This window comes from Rhipicephalus sanguineus, chromosome 1 (genome assembly GCF_013339695.2).
Source record: "Rhipicephalus sanguineus isolate Rsan-2018 chromosome 1, BIME_Rsan_1.4, whole genome shotgun sequence".
In the NCBI taxonomy this organism is placed as follows: domain Eukaryota; kingdom Metazoa; phylum Arthropoda; class Arachnida; order Ixodida; family Ixodidae; genus Rhipicephalus; species Rhipicephalus sanguineus.
This window is the reverse complement of record NC_051176.1, coordinates 238724126-238740922: the sequence shown is the minus strand read 5'-3', so window position 1 is coordinate 238740922 and position 16797 is coordinate 238724126.

Here is a 16797-nt window from a genome sequence, read left to right as displayed (position 1 = left end):
GCGTACCCGCATTAAGTTACGCATACCGACTTTTAGATTCAGCGCTGCGGAATCGGCATGGCTTGGGTAGCTGGCGTAGCCGAGGCCACGCCCGTTTCAATCCGAATTCCCCCTTGCTATTGCTTGCTCTTTGTGAAGCAAATCGTAAAATCGCATTTCGCAGTCTCATCTCGTTCTGAATACACAGTACTAGTAGCGATGTTTTATCTTTATTGTTGAGATAGGTTGTACGCTTTGACATTGATAGGCCTTGTAAAATACCAGCATCTTGCCGCGCAGGTAGTTTATTTTTATGTACCAGATGGCGCCACGGCTTTTAACATTCCCGATGTAGAACAGTGTACGAAATGCCCCCTCGAGGGCATCCTGTAGGTGGCCGTAGCCGTTCTGCGTGCTTCCGCATTGACTGCTGAAATGCAATATACTGAGCACGTTTCTCGCTGCGTTTCTCACTGAAATTAAAACGTAGTGGTCGTTGACTAAAAGGGGAAGCTGAGTGAAGGCGAGCGTTTGGTATGCGGATCATTTTGCCCATATAATAATGCCAGTCCATGCCAACTACTTCGACTACGACACTTGAACCACCTCCTATTCGACAAAAAAAAAAAAAAAAAGAACAGTATTGGCGTTTTGACGAGCTGTTTAGTTTAATATATTTTTGTTGTAAAAATTTTGAAGGCATCCAAATTCTGTCGTGCCAAAACTTGGTCTCGACTGCAGTGCACGTATCTTGTTTGATATGGCCAGACCTGTTTTTTTTTTTTTTGTAATCTGTACTAGCGGTATATTTATTTAGAAAGGCTTTCATGAAAAGGAAACTATCTTAATATTTTTTTGACGACGAAAACTCCCTGCTTCGGTGATTGTAACGTCAGCTTACGTAGCTTTCTGTTCGCCTGAACCTCCTAAAGTATCGATAGATCAATTAATGCAGACCGCAGCGAAATACCAGCCTCGAAGTTTCGTAAAGCATCGCTTTCGCCCAAGTTCAAATGTAAATGTCATGGTGATGCGGTTCTTGAAAAAAAAAAAAAAATATGCCGTATAACGAGTCCGACGCAGTAATGTATTGCATCTGATATGAGTAAAGTTACTTGAATTAATTTTAAAGAACTCTTCTTCTTTTGTTACCACCAGCTGCGTTGACCCTTTGTATCAATTACATCTTCACTGCAAAACATCTTGAGAGCTAAACGACACTAAGGAGGCATTAATTTATTTTAATGAATGCAGAAACAAAACGGGTGGGCGAGTTAATGCAAAAGCATTCGCGCGCTCCGAAATGTTACGCTCGAAAGCCGAGGTTGCCAAATTAATTAAAATTAATTTCTGAAAGGTGCTCACTGATTCGTCTCTCAAGAACTCGGCGTGCGTGCACACCAGCCGTCTCGGCATACAGGCTTTTCGGTGAACAACTCTGTACATGAAAAGTTCCTGGGCTGAGCGCACTGTCATAATTTCTCCAAAACCTGTAACCGAGGGAACTTTCAGGCTGCCTTAGTTGGCTGCGGAATGTGTGAACTTGCCACTGACGTTCTCTCGGCGTACATAAATAAGGGGGCCTTTATTTCTTTAATGTCTTCTTGTCAGCAGCATTACGAGGAGAATAAATTGTGGCGGGTTGCACTCGTGCGAGGGTCTCGTGTGTGGAGCACATTGTAACGTAAGCATGGAATAACCGCCCCTTCGCCCTCCCTCCCTCCTTGTGAAAAAAATCCTGGTCCTTATTTTTGTGTCAGCGACATGCCAAAAAAAAAAAAGATGAGTGAAAAATAAAAGGAATACCTTGGCTAACGTTAGCTGGGACATCTTATACACAAACAGGCGTCTGAGGGAATTTCGGTCGTCGTCTCCGGTGACATCCCGCATGACCTCCTGTGCAGGGCGCGCAGTTTCATGTGCGACTTTTCATGCACGTTTTTCATCCATTTGCCGTGCACCGTGGCCGTTCCTTTGCGCTTGGCGGAACAGCGCTTCTCCTTCTTTGAGCTCGCGGCTTCGCAGCTATTATTCTTCAAGCCGAGGTTCGTTTGTGTTTACTGCTTGTACTTGGAACGTTTTCTTTCTTTTTACCGCGAAAGCTGTTATGAGATCACAACAAGGGCCGTTTTTGGCGCCGTAGTTGTCCGCCGCCGCCGGTGTCCGTAACCACTATCGCGCGAAATAAGAAAAAAAAACTAAATAAGCAAAAATATCCGGGATGGAACGGGGTTCTAACCTGGGCCCTCTGCGTGGGAACCCAGTATTCTACCTTAGAGCCATGCCGGTGTTTGAACCTGCTCTGGAAAGAGACCCTATACAGGCTGCATGTCGGGAAGGAACCACATTAACATATGTAATGTAGTGTGGTAGAAGAGTAAGATAACAACCAGACGTCACACAATGCGAATTGAGCAACGAGTGGATTGTCTAATGCTTCCAACCCATTACAAGCGGCTCTGCCATAATTCTTCAGAATGACGAATAATGTCGTGGTGAGTGCTTCCCAACTTCACAAAAATTATGATTTGTGGCGTAGTGGGTACGTTGCTAGTGTACTTGTATTAGTAGCCACAAGAGAGTCTATAACAGGCTCTAGAAATGCCGCCCTTCCAGCTTTCGCTGTGACTGTGCTGCGCTTTCCGCGCAGGCCTGGCGGTTTTTTTTTTTTTTTTGTTCCTGTTGTGATGCTTATCTGTACGTTGGTTTGGTATCGTGACGCTTTTTCAAGTGTGGATGCATGATGCTACCCAGGACTGAAGATGCTGTTGTTATCAGTATACATATGAGCGTTGTAGCTCGTATCGAGCGCGACAATACCTTCTGTTTCTGCGCGGAACAACGAAGCAGCAGGTATCGCTCCTGGGCACCCCGCAGTCACAAAACGTTCTTAAAGGGACAGTAAAGGCAAATATTAAGTCGACGTTGATTATTGAAATAGCGGTCCAGAAACCTCGTAGTGCTAGTTTTGTGCCAAGGAAGTGCTTATTTTGAAATAAAATCACGTTTTAGTGGACCGCATCGCGTTAGCGCACTTCAAATCACCCGCCTAAAAGCGGTCCTTCTGACGTCACCGTTGCCGTTTCCAACGTTGCCCGCCTTTACTGCGCGGCGGTGTGCACTGGCGGCGTGCAGCATTCGGGCATCCGGCAACATCACCTGCATGCGGCATTTTTTCGAACTTTCTGTCAGAGCGACTTTCACGAGCGTGCAAAACACACGCGGCAGTATGCGATACCGAAACTACCACTTAGACGCGACCGCGTGAGCGAAGCAGGGCGCCGGGCGAAGCACAGTTCGGCGAAAACGGAACTTTTGAACCACGCGCGCCGTTCGCCATAGCAACGCCAAAGAGGTTCTTTTTTGCGTGAATCAAACAGAAACGAACAAGCAGCATTTTATTACGCCACTTGATGCACGGAAGGTTCTTTTTTTTTATTACAGCTAGCTTGATTACTAGTGATTAATTGTAGTCGGACGCTCTCACGTCATCGGGATCATTTCCAAAATGTCCCACTCGTGGCGCACGTCGTGTGAGACATTTAGCTTAATTTCTCGGTAAGTAGGGCACTGCTGTTGATAATATTGCCGTTTTAGACGTTGTCATACATTGAGCTTTCACTCTGGCATAAATTGTTATTTGCCTTTAGTGTCCCTTTAACCGGAATCTGTCGTAACATAAGATGTCAGCCATTACTGATGATGTTAGCATACGTGGCTGGCTAATGGCGAATAGCACTCACGAAATAGCATTTTTTTTTTTGCGAAATAGGCCTTTGTTCATGCTCGCTCTAGTTCTTTATTTATTTATTTATTTATTTATTTATTTATTTATTTATTTATTTATTTATTTATTTATTTATTACGCGCTCAAGGTCAAGTGAATTGCAGAGCGAGATGGCTACACCAGGCAACTCCATGTTATACCACTTCGGCGTGGTATATGTTGGTCCCACGGTTACATTAGTATTTTTTCACCATGAAAATCGCGAGCGTTGTGGGGCCAAGAACCTCGCCATCGCGTACTGTCGAAATAACCCTTTCTTAACAGCTGTCAAGGGCGCTTACGCCAACACAAGCGTGTTGATGACCAGATTGTGTTAAAGCCGAGACAGCAGGTGTCCGGCTGTGGGCCCTCAGTGTGGCGACGTGGGCGAGTGGCCGAGGAGGCACGCGGGTGACGTGGCCAGCGGTGGGGCCTTTGTCTTCCCTCGCGTCCGGGCACGCTCTGGTGAAGCGGCTCGCACGCGTCCCGTGTTGTTGGCTCGCGGGCAGCTGCGCGTAGATAGCTTTTGTTTCCCCTGTCACGTAATACGCCCATTAGTAGGGCCTCGTGCCTCCCCCTCAACAAGTAGTGGGCCTCTGCTGGTCGCGCTTGCCGGCGGCGCGGTGTCCCCTCCCCTACAGTACTATGCAGATGCACACACAAAAACAGCCGCGAAGCGCGCATCGGCTCCTTTTGTGAATGGGTCCACCGGTGGCCACTTCCTCACTCCTACTTCCTCTCTCTGCCAAAGATGCAAACAAAAACGCGGCACGGACTGGAATCGTTGTGCATCGTATACCGCGAATGCGCACGTTCCGCGGCGCGGGACATTCATCTCGCCGTTCGCTGGTAATTTGCACTTTGACAATGGGCAAGCCACAGACGCGGCGCGATTTCAGTCCTCGTCGCTTCTTGGCGCCGTTGTTCCCCGATAGGGCTGCTTGGTTGATCTGGGCGGCGCGGCAACCCTCCAGGAGTGCGCGGTCTCGGGTGGGCTGCTCGGCTTCTTTCACGGCAGATTTGCTATCGCGTGTGCGTGACCGGCAGTGCCCGCGGCGGGTCACGCATTCGTCTTCGCCGGTGGACGCCGCCGGCTTCCTTCGGCTGCAGCAGTAGTCAACGTAATACGCGGGCCCGCACCACCTCCAGCGCCCACAATCGATGGCCGCTGGCATGCTGGCTACCTTGGGGCACCCCCCTCTGTTGAGCTGCCTCACGACATGCGCGCCGCTTGACGCCTCGACGCCTGTACGGTTGTGTGTGGCCCGCATAATGACATGTGTTCCGTGGCGCTGAAAAGCGCGAGAGCTCCCTCTTCAGGGCGCGCTTTACCTTACCAACTTGGGCCTCAGTGCAAGTTACGTTTCACAAAGTGTACCAAGTATTGCAGTCGCGTTACGACCTGCGACACCTTCCGCTGTCCGGGCAGTTCTGCGCCGTCCATCGAGATCTACGTGCTAAAATTGCTGCCTATTGTGGCAGTGCGCGCGTCGCGTCTCCGTGCGCCCAGATAACGTCAAGGTGATGCTTCATTCCTGCGAGGTGACTGCTTGGTCCCACACACTCACGCACTTGTGCTCTTTTGAGCTGCTTAAGAAGGCGGCCCATGTTTATGCACAACGCTCGCTGTCCGACAGGTACGGAACAGCCTTTATATTTCTGACACCTGACGCTGAGCAAACAATGCCGGGACGACGCCTCTCCGCGGCGCGCTGTTCTCTCTTTTGTCTCGCGCTCCTACGGACGCGCCGAAACGCGCCCTTTTGAAAGCGCTCGGCACATTCACGCGGCAGCCGGCCACGCGGGAAGGCCAGCGGATGGGTGAACCAGGCTCATAATAAGCAGGATACTGGCTGGAAATCCACCTACCCTCCCCCTAAAATCAGGAAGAGGGCTCCAATTCATCGCAGTCCACTGCCCGTCAATGCTTGACGCAATCTGCATGATTGCGGGTCACGCATTGATGCGCCAACAGGATATCAGGCGAAGGGGGGCGCCCAAGAACAAGAATCTGGCTGTCCGCCCGTGCTTGCGGCGCGCCGGATCGTGGGCCCCGAGAAGGGTCGGCGCCTCTGCCGGGCGCGCACGCCTGTGGGAGTCGCTCTACTTTAGTCGATACTGCGCCAAGTCTTTTTTTTTTTTTTTCTCCTTTCTCCCCCCACCAACTTTTTTTTTCTTTACGCGCATACACAAAGAGGCAATCGCCACACGGGCCTTCAAGCGGGTATCCGATTTTCGTTATCTCGTAGAGTGGTCGATCTTCCGGCATCACTTCTCGGCAGGCATGTTTGCTCGATGTTGTTGCCGAGGTTCTTCCAAGGAGTATATGACGGCCGACCAAACGATGGATCCTGCGTTCGTGCGACTTGAGACGCGTCGCGCTTCACACAACGCGATGGTTCAGTCTCTTGTTGCTGGGTATGTATACAACGTCGCGGGTTTGATTACGTGCCAGGGCTGTCGCGTTTCAGTGAGTTTTCGAATGGAAGATCACCCGCGTTCCCTGCTTTTGGGTGGGCGTTAAACAACGTCACTACATATGGCCCTTCAAGTGCTTTTGCAGTGAAAAGACGAAGCTCATGGACAGAATGAAAAAAAAAGGGGGGGGGGGGTGCACTGGACAGATAGTGTTTGCAGAAGGTGCGCGGATGGTTCGCATGCAAGTACCGGTTGTTCATTCAACTTATCTGAGAGAGACTGGCCTAAGTGGCACTTGGTAAACAAAATACTGAAAAGAGACGCTAAGGCGGAGCAATTGCCGCCAGGTATGCCAGGATAAAGCCGCCTGTAGCAACAACGTCATCACCATAACCACCACCATCCGGCAGTGACAACTAATAGAGAGCCCACCGCCAGGGCATCTCCCGCACCCACTAGCTTTCTTTGGGGCCTTGAATGCTGCATGTATGTAAAATTTCATGAAATCAGCATCGCTGTTTGAGAACTGTTGCCTGAATACCGCGTCTCGTTTTGCGCGTCGCCTTCGTCGGCTGTTATTTGGCCGGTGAAAGGGGTGATACGAGGAATAGTCTTCCGTTGCCAAAAATAGACTTATCGATCTACGATACTTATACAAATGAGAATGAGTTTCTGAATAACAACCGATCTGAAAATGCTTTATACGCGGAATGTCGCTGCTCCGTGTTGAGTTCCCCCAGTCAAAGCGACTGTGTGTAAACAGAATTTGTTCAAGGCGAACAGGTGACTGCCACCTTAATTCAACTCTAAGGGGGGAAAAGAGCGTTCGGGCTTCCGTCAAAAGGCAGTTCCGTGTTTGGACTGACGCTTGATATAAGCCTTTAGAACCGACCTATGGTTCTGCAAACAGTTCGTGCGAACGTGTCGTGAAATGTTTATCTTAATATGGTTTCTGTTTTGTTTTTTTCTTCAGCAGTTGTCAGCCACGTCGTTAGAATACATTTGTTGTTTCAAAGAGTGATCGTAGTACCTCGGGCGCTAAGTAGAAAACCATACAAAGAGAACGGACAACGGCGCTACTCGCAACTGAAAGGTTTTTTAAAAAATCTCAACTATTCGTTGTTTCGTGCTTTGCGTTCGCCTATATAAGGCATCACACAATGAATCCCCACTTTCTTTGTTTGTTTTGAAACGTATTCATAAGCTTTTCAAATAACACTTCCACCATGGACTTCGTTTGTCCTAAAACGTCTTAATAAATTTTTCGAATGATACCTCCATCATGGACTATGTGCTGTCCACCGGAGAGGAATGTCGACGTGTGGTGTACAACTAGGCCAATTTTAGTTCTTCAAATAGTGAACTATAGTTGCCATTCTTAAACGCTTTCACGACTGCAGTATATATAGGTATCGCCCATTTCGCCTCCTCTTTCCTCTGACCCCCTGCGCTCGTTCGCTTGAAGGATCAAAGAAATTGCGAGTGGATATTAGAGCGAGGTAATTCAGCTGTAACGTTTTCGCTTACTTGTTATAAACGTTCCCATTCAGGTTCTTCATTGGTTTGCACACAGTTACGACGGGATCTTACCTCGAATGTGGCCTAGTAATTTGCTGTTCCTTGTCGGAGGGAGCCTCGCACTCGCCCACAGTAAACGATAGTAGCTTGTTTCAGGTGCAGCAGGTAAGCTACACGAACGGCTGCAGCAGTCTACCGATATGGTAACGGTGCGGGCGCTTTCTGAGTTGGCTGGAGCGGCAGCAGCGTCGCGCATCACAGGCCGCCGGCGAAGCGGCAAAGCCGAGCCGCGCTGACTTATTGCGGGGACATTCCAGGCGGCGAAACTATTTGCCGCTGCATATTCATGTCCCTGGGCCCTTTCGGGTGCCGCCGCTGCTAATGCCGCTGAAAAGCAACATCGTCACTAAGCGAGACTGCATGCGCGAGGGGGCGTGTCGCCTATGTCGGCGTTTGTCGCCGTCTCCAATTCTAACGAGACACTGAATCGGGCAGTCGCAGAGGCGGGGCTCAAGAGAAAAGCTCCTTTTCGGAATGCCGGGCGAGAGGGGTGGGGGGTCTTCTCTATACCCCCCCCCCCCTTTCTTGCGCAGCAGCGGCAATTAAAGAATCGGTTGCGGGGTGCTAAATCTGTCTCTGGGTGACTTGTTTATGGAGCCATGCTTGCCTGCATTCCCTTTCCGCTCCGAAGAAATACAACCACGTGAGGTGCGCGGGATCCCACCGGGGGCGCCCTCGAAGACACTGCTTGACCTTGGCTGCGGGATCAGAGGTCACCTCGACACACCCATTTCCGTTCCCCGCACCGATCGACACGCGCCCCGAATGAAATTAGCGCTCTCCCCTTCTTTATCCGCCTCCTCCTGTTTGTCTTCGGCTTCGCCACCTCCGGGCCTCCCGGCGTACCGCCGCCGTGTGCGCGCGCCGACCTCTGTGCGCCGCGGCGGCGGCGGCTGTCGCTGTTTGCACCGCGCGGCGCGTAATGAACCTTGAGGGGCGTAACAGAAAGGCGGCCAAGGTGTGTGCACGGGCACCTGTGCCTTTCCCGCAGTCGCCCACCGACGCGGCCGAATCGCTCGCTTGCTCATCATGTCAGCGCGCTTTCTAAATTGTTCGTCAGTGCCTCCGTTGTTCGGAACGGAAACGTGACTTGGCCGCTGTCTACTCCGCCAGTGGACCTGCGTAATCCGGTGCGCAGGCGGTCATCGAGCTCTGTGAGTATATAAAGGATTGATGACGTTCACAAGGCTCTAGCTGCGAAGCAGGCACGAAATGCCCGACACAAGATGAGCTGAGTCAGTAACACCCAGAAGAGGACGCGGCGCTGTTCATGGTTCAGCAGTTGAAGTTGCGACTTCACATTGACAGGTTTTATTACAGTAATGTACGTTTTAACAAATACAAAGTAAGAAACACGAAAGGATGCTTCAAAGTTAAAAAGTGTCAATGGGGATAAACCTGATGTGTCGAACGTTGTAGAAAAGTTTTTAAGAGACCATGGGAATTGTTGCCCTCAGACTGATCGCTTTGTTATCGCAGAATGAAGACGTGTCTATTCCGCAGTTATGTAGAAAAATGCCGTATGTTCACTGGACCTCCTTAAGTAAAAATGTGAGCTTTCTTTCTTTCTTTTTTTTTTTAGAGAATACGCTTTCACCACTCAGTTTACCGAGTACTTTAGTTTTCTTTATCGCTTACCGAAAGTGGAAAATATCGACCTATTTTCCAGAACAAGCCCAGGTCTCTGCACCCCTTTTCTTTTTCTTTGATAAAGATGCATGGTGAGGTCCTCTCATCATCAACCCAGCGACGCCTAAAATGTTCGCTTGAACCGTAAAATGTTTGCGCAAACATCGCAAGTAAGATTCAACGATTAGAAAAAAATGTCCACACATGATCTGTAGCGTTATAGCACTGAAACAGAACAAAGGACAAGAAGGGACGCGTCCTTTGTTCTGTTTCCGCGCTATTACGCTACAGATCAGGCAGTGCCAACTAGCCCTGATGACTAGCACGATGATCTGCCACCCATCTATGTAACGCATTTTCGAATTCATGAAATAAAACCACAATATAGAGTAACATGACTCGCGTTATAATGCAAGTGGAACATGCTAGATTGCCGCACTTGTGCTTTAGCGGCAATAAAGTGAAAACGTTGTGTACTGATACCAGTCTATATGCGACGGTACATAATTCCTCTAAATTTAGTACTACTGCCTCTTGCATGTCATCTAGCCTTTACTTCCAAACATGTAATACATTTGTAAATCGCTGCATATATAGTGTTGAGGCGCCTGTCTTTGAACGAATATTGCTTGCATCTATAGCCGTTGGTAGCGATGTGAGTATTGCCATATCTACAGCATAAGGAACGTGCACATCAGAACAAGGCATGTACTCAACCACCTTCACACGGTGTCAACTTATAGGGACACTCAAGTTTGGCCGAGACCGTCAGAATATCACTCCAGAAACCTCGCAGCGCTTGTTTCGTGCCAAGAAGGTGCTTAGCCTGCGATAGGATCACGTTTAAATGGCCTGTGTACCCATCGTGCGATCCAAATCGCCCGAGCGGGGAGCTATGACGTTGCATACGCCATCACAGGGCCCTTACCGCCCTACAGACGGCGCTACGGTTTCTGCCGTTAGACACGTCAAACATTCGCAAAAGACAACACATGGATGCGGTACTTGATCTTACTTGCAGCCGTGCAGTGAGAACGGGTTTTGTGAGGAAGCAAAGCCAGCGCAGCACTATACGCGATAACGAAACTACTTAAACGCGGAGTGCACGGGTGGCGCAACAAAGCTTTTCGGCAACCCTCGCGGCGTTGTCAGAGGTTACAATAAACTTTCTTTTTTCTTTTTTTTTAAGAATCTAATAGCAACACACGAGTAACGTTTCTCTTTGTCTTACAACGCATTGCACTGATCGTTTTATTATGAGCAGTTGAGCACTGTATAGCAACAGAATTATGTATATACCGAGAAGACGCTGTGCTATCGGGATGCTGGAATGTCCTACTTCAGTTCTCAATGCACCTCAACTTTCCATTGCTAAAAGTGCTGTTGCCAATAATGTTGACGTTCTTTGTATATCTCAAAAATTAACCTATCGCTGATATCTCAATTATTTGCCTTTATAGTAAAGATGTCTTTTAAGGGCTCGTTTTTCGTTGCTAGACACAGTATTAATGTTAGTTCTCATTAATATTGCCTTTATAGTGTCTCATTAACAAGTGAACTGATGCGCACATTTTGCATCTAGCCGCAACCGTGTCGTTAATCTGCGTGCATAGAAGTACAAAATACGCTGTGATGGTTCACGTAGTCTTGTGTGCGTGGCCTTGTATGCAAACGCGACGCGAGGAGGAGGAAAGGTAGGGAGGTCAACCAGACGCGAGTCCCGTTCGCTACCCTACTCTTGGGCATAGGGGTTTAAGGGATGAAAAGAAAGGAAGTGGGAAGAAGGTGCTATCAGGATGGAACGAGTGCCCCTGTCCATTACATGTATACAATCTATCGCTTAGCCCGGTCGATATTAACAACATTAGCAATGGCCATGAAAAGCGACGCGAACATCTTAAGTAAATATGCGTGCGAGGAACGTCGGTATCATTCGTAGTGCCTTAGTCTGTTAGTGCTATATCAACAGAGTCTTGACTTCAAAGAAGTATACATAACGGAAAACAAATGAATAAACTGGACGAAACTTATGACGTTTGTCTGGCATAGTTCACCGAACTTTGGAACAAAGACACCTCGCATCACAGCCGGTGCATTTTACATCGCGAATCGAAATGCACTCAAATACGGTGCTGAGAAAAAAGAGAATATTGGAAAAATCGGAAAAACAAAAGGCTAAGCTATGAAATCGTGCCTTAGAGAATCCTTAGAAAGACACATCTATATGATATGCAAATAGCGCGTGATAGCACAAGAACTCCGCAACTTTGGGAACAGTTCCGTATAAAACTGTTACACTCTTTGAAAGGAATGCGTGATTTAACTTGGCATACGCGTTTCGAGAAACAGCATCGGCAACAACAGCACGATAACAATCACTAAAGAAATATTCTGGCTAAGGGTCCCTTTACAACAGGTGTTGTTTGTCGTCGTTTAATAATGAAAAGGGCGGCAACTTAGCCCTCCCATGCGTAGCTTTCTTGGCGACGATCGATGAATATACGATGATATATATGGGAAAGTGCCACCGGGAAAAGAAAAGGACACTGTGCGTGAATAACCAACGCTTCAAGCAGCCGATATATAGAAGAGGGTATAGTTTATGACAGTGGCTTTGCTGGGCAAGTCAGTAGATGGTAATACGTAGAACATCCCAGCAAATGGAATGAGGCCGAAGAAGCTGAAGCCCCAAACAGTGCCTACCTGAGGATATTACCTGGTTATTTTAGTTTCTTCAGTTTTATTTCCGTTGCTGGCATTCTCTTCCTCTTAAAGTGTAGATTATACGGGAAAACAGGAGGAGGGAAAAAGGTGGGAGAGGCCAGTCTATTTTAATCGTCGTGGAAACAAATTGGAGTTTTCTTTAATTTCATTTTTGTTTGTAAAGTACTGCTAGCCTAAGAAGGCTGTAATCAGGAGTGGGGATGAGAAAAATTCGCCAATACATGCACACTACACAAAAAGAGAAACTGAAAGCTACATGCTACATACAACGAATACTTCTCTATTACAATATTTACAACTCTTACGACAATAATTACAATAATACATAACTACGATACAACAGTCGTCTACTACATAATACTAATGCGTACTATACACAACATAAAGTAATAGATGCACTGTTGTCACATTCAAGAGCACCGATACAGTTTTTTTTTTTTCAAAAATATACAGGCAGAAACATACGGCAGAAACATATTTGAGGACCCAAATGCCACAATATTTACAGCTGCTCTTCAGGTATGCAAATTAATTTAAACTGCCCCCCCCCCCCCCCCTTTGTTTTTCTTGCTTCTCCTTATTCTGTCTCTCCATGGCGATCTTTCATTCTACTTTTTTTTTTTTGTCATAATGCACATGAAGCTACAACTCTAGGCAGAAAAGAACGATTTGAGCAGCAAGAGCTGCAATGGCTCATGAACTGGAATTCACTAATACAAGCATATTATATATCGGGTGTTTCAAGAAATGTGGCCAAAATTCTCAGAAGTCAGGGAAATGCGATATTTGTTCGATGCCTTCACAGTTACTTCTTCTGCAGACCCAGGCATCTTAAAGGGACACTAAAGAGAAACAATGAATCGGCCTACATCGATAAAGTGTGATCTGAGAACTCTAATGTCGTTAATTTCGCCATCATAGGCGTATTAATAGAGGAGAAAAAAAGCTAGGTCAAAGTTTCATTTTTAAATTTCGCGCCGAAATCTCCCCGCGTGACGTCACGAATTTCAAAGTGTATTTAGCGTATTTTGGCGCCATTGGCTCAACAAAATTACCCCAAGCTTGGTATGTTAAGTCTATGACCCCCTCAGAGGACAATGTACTTCATTTTTACCGATTAGGAACTACGTAGTCCCTAGTAGGCGCTGTCAAAACATGTGACGTCACGGCGCATGGCGCGGAAACTTCAAGGTGGCGTCGCCACCCACCATGCGCGTTTTCTCGCTTATTAAGCGTCTTCTCGCAGCAAGCGTGGTGTTTTAGGTATCGTGAAAGAGTGTTTTACTAATTTGAGAAAAATCGTTTTGCTCTTTAGTGTCCCTTTAATACGGTTAAAGACATCATTTGGGAAAGTAGTTAAGAAATTTAACTTTATTAACTTTTTAATGGGCGGAGTTAGGCGGTTATGGAGAATTGAAGGAGAATTATAGCGGAATTGAAGTCCTTCAATGGAAGAACCCATCGCAGCTTTGACAGTTCGAAAAAGCGGCCCCTAGCAATAACTGCGAGGTAATGAAATTCACCGAAATTCAGTGGTGAAACCGCAACAGAAACGCGGAAGAGCGCCACTGCCATATTATTCTGAGACGTCCAGAATGAGTGAGTGTCGTTACATCAAACGTCAACCGACATCTGTGTGTGGGTGTGCGGGCTGTGCTTGCAATTACAGCACGCAAGACGCACACACGTTAACGAACGCGGAAGAGCTACAACCTCTGTAATCGTTGTCTGGAACAGTGACGTCATTCTGGTTGTCTGCTTACATTGCACTCATTGGTGCTTTGGTTTCGGTTTCGCCGTTGATTTTGGTCGAATTTCATTACGCCACAATAATTACTAGAGGCCGCTTCTTCTATATCTCAAAGCTGCAATGGTTTATTTGCATGAAGAACTTCCATTCTCCTATTTGACATAACCGCGTAACTCCACTAATTAAAAAGTTAATTCATTTAACTTTCTTAACGACTGTCCCAAATGATGTCTTTAACCATCTTAAGATAGCTGCAGCTACAGTAGAAGTAATTGTGAAGGCATCGAACAAATATCTCATTTCCCTGATTTTAGAGAATTTTGGACACATTTCTTGAAACACCCGGTATAGTTTAGGTACGTGCTTTCTTTTCTTTCGAACAGCAGTCCACGAAGGAAGAAAGGAATACGAAAGGGAGAAGGCAGGGAGGTTAACCAGACAGCAGTCCGGTTGGCTACCCTACGCCGGGGGAAAGGGAAGGGGAGTGGAAAGACGGGAGAGACAGAGAGAGGGGGGAGCGAAAAAAAAAAGAGGAAATGATAATAAATGCACTGAAACGTATGTGGCGGTGGCACTGTAAAAATAGTCACAAGCGCTCACAAGCGTTCACACAAGTTCGTGAAAATGTCGATAGGATGATCGCAGTATTCAAAACAGAGATACCAAGTACCAGAGCCGTGCACATAAACCTGTCTACGCCGAGAATCGTTCGTGCTGCCGGGACCGCGTGGTTTCTATCTCTACAGTGAATCAGGTTTTGCGATAAGGCAAGCTTGAGTCCGATCGGTGAATTCTGGCATCTGCCTGTCACTTTTTGCCCTCGTCGCTGGTTACTCGCTGACATGGGTCGTGCACACTGAGCTAAGTCAACTTTTCCCTGATTGCGGCAATTTCGCCACGCTGATTGCGGGAATCAGCATGGCAGAATAAATGTCCACATTTTCTAAGAATGTACAGATATCCAATGCCATCTAAACCATTCGCTCCGGATAAAGACGTTACTCAAGACAAAACAGGCTCCGCTGTGCGGTCACCACCACCACCGCCACCATTATTATTATTATTATTATTATTATTATTATTATTATTATTATTAATATTATTATTATTATTATTATTATTTACAGTAGCAATAATTTCGAGCTGTTCGAGTGCAGCTGACCAAAGGAATAAAGTACGTGGGTGTATTCTACGCCGCGTTTTTGCTATAGGGGAACGGGAAAAAAAAAGGGGGGGGGGGGGGCGAGGTTACGACATTGTCGTCTCATTTTATCGGGTAAGTGACTTAGGCATAGGGCATCAGTGAACGCTGGCTCGCTGGAGCCGTGGTGCGCGCCCGGGTGCGGGCGTTCGCAATTAGTTGCAAGGCTCCCGGAGCAAGGCTATGGTAATCGCCGCGGCGCACTCAAAGACCGCTCGAGTCCGGCGCTTTGTTTGCGCCACTGGCCGGAATAGCCGATGGGTGTGGCTCTCGTACCTGCCACCTGCAATCGATCATCGAGAGGTTCTGGCCGCTCTGCTTGGTCGCCAGCACTGTCTGCGTCGTCGTGAGGCTCCCAGCGGTGGGGCTGCGCATGCAGCGCTCGTTAGAGCGCAGTTTTGTTAGTGCCGATTTTGACATAAGCCTTCAAGGAGCGTTTAAAGGACGTCCAGGCCGGACGAGGCGGAACGGGAGAGGAGGAGGGCTACCCAGCAGTTGCCATAAATATACCCGCGCGATGCTGGAACGAATCGGGGAGCTCCGTGAGCTGACGAGACCCGTGCCGATGTGACAGCGGGAGGCTGACCCGCTCGGCGTGAACCCAAAGGAGGCCACGGCACCCCCTTGCCGCGGCGATGCGCGCCGGCCGCTCTAATGGGCGCCGAAGAACTGGTCTGAGCGACCCCGGGCCAGCGCCAGCTCGGCCCTTCTGGGGAGCGCGGCTTGAACGCGGCTCGGGCTGCGGTCACGAGTGGATCGCTTCACTGAGGGCCGGCAGTGGACCTACACGCTGATTGCTGGTTTTTAATGAGCCAAAATGACCAACACTCTGATGCGTTCAACTTTAACTGACATCCATAACGCAACACTTCAATAAGCCATAAAGGTGCACGGACACCGTAAACACATGCATATTAATACTTCATGGAGTGCTGGAAACATCTAGCTATTTTAACCATCACCCGTGTACTTAGATATAGGTGCACGTTAAAAAACCCCCAGGCGGTCGGAATTTCATCCGGAGCCCCCCACCGTACATGGCGTGCCTCGAGACGTGGTTTTGGCGCGTAAAACCGGAAAAATTATTATTATTATTATTATTATTATTATTATTATTATTATTATTATTATTATTATTATTATTATTATTATTATTATTATTATTATTATATCCATAACACTACGCACTTACAATGATGCAGAAATGGCTAAAGGGCTTGTGGAATCTCAGAAAAAGAGAAAGAGGCCCAGGAGCAAAATTAAAAGAAGGAAGACACTCAAGCGCGACGGTAATGCGTAGCTGCCAAACGTTCCGAACACCGGCATGTTCAAGTCCGAGCGCTAACATCTCGAATTGCCGATGTGCGTTCGCTCCCCGCTGTGGGTGGGAGACGCCGAGTCTCGCAAAACACGTTCTTTCGATGATGCACGCTGTGGCGCAGCGTATTAAGCATCGTGAGCTTAATGTTGACGGGCCATTGTTTTTCGAGCGAAAGGCAACGTCGAAATCGTGCCCTCGCCATTGGCGCGAGCGGCCATCAGCCGTGCACTGCGGGCGTCCGTATAAGTCCCCCCCTTTTCCCCCGCTCGGTCGCTGTGCATGGACGCTCCAGAGATTAGTGTCGAGTTCAGTTTACAGGCGCGTTCGCGATAAAGCCGGCCGCCGCTGACGCTCTCGCCCGCTGTCAGGTTCCGGTGTGTCCGCGGACAACGCTGTGGCGTCTCTCGGGAAGCTATTTTAAAAGGTCTGGT